Genomic DNA, 3468 nt, shown 5'->3' with positions numbered 1-3468 from the left:
TATTTTGAGATGTGGTAATATTTAGCCCCACTAATTTCCCATTTTTGAAATTTTTCCTTGAGATTCTTGACTCTTTATCTCTTTAGGCATGGGGTCTGCATTCCAATTAAGTAGTCATTACAACTGAGAATAAGAGTGCTCCTAGGGTCATTTTAGGGTCTGATAAGCCACTTTGGGTGTTATCTTGCTCAGCACCTGGCCTCTACCACATTCCCAGGACATTTACAACTTTGTTGCAGAGATTATAAATGCCCCCATCCCATTCCAACTTTCTTTTATGTGCTGTTTTCCCCCTTTAGAATGGTAAGATCCTTGAAAGCAAGAATCATCTTGTTTTCATTTATCTGTACCCCAAGTGCTTAATACAGTGCCTGGAATATAGTAAATAATAAATGCTTTTATTAAATCTATTTATATTATATATGCATTTCATTATTTTTCTACCCATACAATGTAATTTTTTTGGCAGGTTGGTATGACAGAATAAATAGAATATAAATAGAATAGAGTAAGTTAAGCAATATTGTAATTTTATTATACTAATGGCATGGCCTACTCATGAAGTATTACTATTTCTCTAATTATTTAGGCCCATATTTCTGTAAATAATTTTTTATGGTTGAATTCACATAGTTCCTTGTGTCTTGGTAGATAGACTCCCAAATATTTTATACATTTTGTAGTTTTGAAAGAACTTCTCTCTTTATTTCTTCTTGTTTTGGGGGTTTTTACTTTTTTGAGGGGGGTACTGTACAGAAATGATGATGATTTATACAGGATTTTACAACCTACAACTTTGTCAAATTTGTTTTAAATTTTAGTTGACTCTTTTGGGTTCTTTAGAGAGATATTAGCTGCAAAAAATGAGTTTGTTTTTTTCTTTTCCAGTGCTACATCCCTCAATTTCTTTTCTTTTGGTCCTAATTCTATAGTTTGCATTTCTAGGAATATATTGATGATAACAGTGATAATAATAGACAACTTTGCCTTACCCCTGATTTTATTGGAAAGACCTCTAGTTTTACTCCATTATAATAATTTTGGCTTGTGGTTTTAGATATGCTATTTACTGTATTGAGGAAAGTATTTATTCCTATCCTTTCTAATATTTTTAACAGAAATGGGTATTAAATTTTATCAAAGGTTATTTCAGGATCTCCTGATATAATCATGGTTTTTATTAATCTTGTCATTAATATGGTTAATTATGCTCATAGCTTTTGTTGTATTAAACCAACCCTGCATTTCTGGCACAAATTCAACCAAGGTATTATCCTTTCAGTAGTTTGTTTATGATCCTTGAAAACAATAGGTTCTAAGAGTATATACTTTTTTCTATTAGAATATAAAAATCATCATAAAAATCACGTTCTTTCCATTTGAAGAAACATATTTACTTTTCTAAAGATTCCTATTGTTTACATTTCAAAGTTTCTGTTCAATTCTGGTGCTTCTGAATCCGTGGCAGTCTAGCTTCTGGACCCCACCAACAGCCTGAAACTGTTTTCTCCAAGCTTACCAATATCTCAATTGCTAAAATTCAGAGACCATTTCTTAGTCCTCATTCTTTTAGACCTCTTCAGCTTTTGATGTTAACTACTGCTTTCCCTCTAGGGAGTCTTCCCTTCATTTCCCTCCTCGGCTTCCATAGCACTACTCTCTTTTGGCTCTCCTACTTGTCTGCCTGTCCCTTCTCAGTCTCCTTTGCTGGATAATCATCTTCCTACAGTCCACTAAGGAGTGATGTCCCCCAAGGTTCTTTTCTCTTTTCTTACTACATCCTCTCCCTTAATTATCTCATATTATCTCTATGCAGATGGCTCCCAAATCTATATATCCAGACCTAATCCTCCTGAACTAGACCTAGGCTTGCATTATCAACAGCCTGCTGAAAACTTCACCTGCATCTCCAGTAGGCAACTTAAACAACATAGCTAAAAGGAAATTGTTTTTCCTCCCAAAACCTATCCCTACTCCCAAAGTTTGACAAATGTGCTGATACCTCCACCATGCTTGTAACCTTTAACCGTCCAACACTCTTTCTTCTGTTTCCACTTCCACATCTTTATTAGATTGTAAGCTCCTTGCAGGGAGGTGCTATCTTTTACCCCTTCTTGTATTCCCAGTGCTTAGCACAATACCTGGCACATAGTAAACAATAAATGTCTATTGATTGGATGTCTTTTCAACAATATCTTCATAACACCTTGTATCTTTCCTCTTCTCTCTATTCACAAACTCTAGTTCAGGGCCTCATCACTTCCTGCCTAGACTACATAGTCTTTTAATTGGTCTATTTGTCTCTAGTCTCTTTCTTCTCCAATTCATCTTCCACACAACTGCCAAATTGAAATCCCCAAAACACAAATCTATCATGTCATGCTCTGCTTAAAAATCTTCAATGACTCCCTTCTGCCTCTAGAATAAAATACTAACTTGGCATTTAATGCTCTCTGCAACCTGGCTCCCATTTCCCTTCCTATCTATTCAGTTTAGTCACCTTCACATATTCCCTGTTCTAGTCAAAATAGCACGCTAAACATTGGCTCACATAGGACATTATGTCTCCATGTCTTTGCATAAGAGGACCTAGATGTCTGGAATGTACCCTCTCCTCACCTCCATCTCCTTAGGTTCCTTCAAAGAACTGCCCAGATTCCACCTCCAACACGAGGCCTTTGCTGATTCTCTCCAATTATCAGCATTCTTCCATTCCTGAAATTACTTGGCATTTATTATACCATCTCTCTCCCAAGAGAATGTGAGCTGCTGGAGCACCTTTAGCAAGGAGTTTAACCTCTCAGTGCCCAAGAAGGTAACAAGACATGGGTGGAAAGATTCTTCTCATTGGAAGTGACTTAACCCCGGTCAAATCACCGGTCCGCTGCCCCTCCTTCTCCTTAAAGGGAAATCACAATATCTGTCTGAAAGAAGTGCTCGTTCAGCCTCTGCACCAGCCGGGCCTAGGCCACGAGTAACGGCTTTCTCCCTCTTTTAACTACAAGGTACGCTATTTTCTGCACACTGGTGGCGATGGAAGATACCAGGGAAAGGCACTAATAGACGGGCCCTTCAGGCATAAGGTGAGAAGGCAAATGTTTGCCCTGGTGGGGCAACAAAAATTCCACGTGCGCACCACAGTGCCTCTGCTCAAACTGTGTTGGACTTCCTTTTTTCCCCCTTATCATCAGCTCCCCTGCGTCTCTAGCTTCCTGACTACACCTCGGTGCCCATACCCGGTCCCAGACGCTTCCACCACCTCCCACCTCCAGCCCTCTCTTTCCCCCTACCCATTTGCTACCGGAACCCCGCACTACCCGCCTTCGTGCTGTTCGTCACCGAGACACTCCCCCCCTTCTCTGATTGGTTCTACCTGAATCCCTCCCTCCCACACACACTCCGCGAACAAAATCTACCTCTCCCGTTGGCCACCGAAGCTGACAATGAGACACGTGACTTAGATGAGTC

Source organism: Petaurus breviceps, unplaced genomic scaffold, assembly GCF_028583685.1.
Source record: "Petaurus breviceps papuanus isolate PSGF00001 unplaced genomic scaffold, PetGlider_PUasm1.0 138, whole genome shotgun sequence".
Classification (NCBI taxonomy): Eukaryota; Metazoa; Chordata; class Mammalia; order Diprotodontia; family Petauridae; genus Petaurus; species Petaurus breviceps.
The sequence above is the reverse complement of the archived record's forward strand: the minus strand, read 5'-3'. Positions refer to the sequence as shown.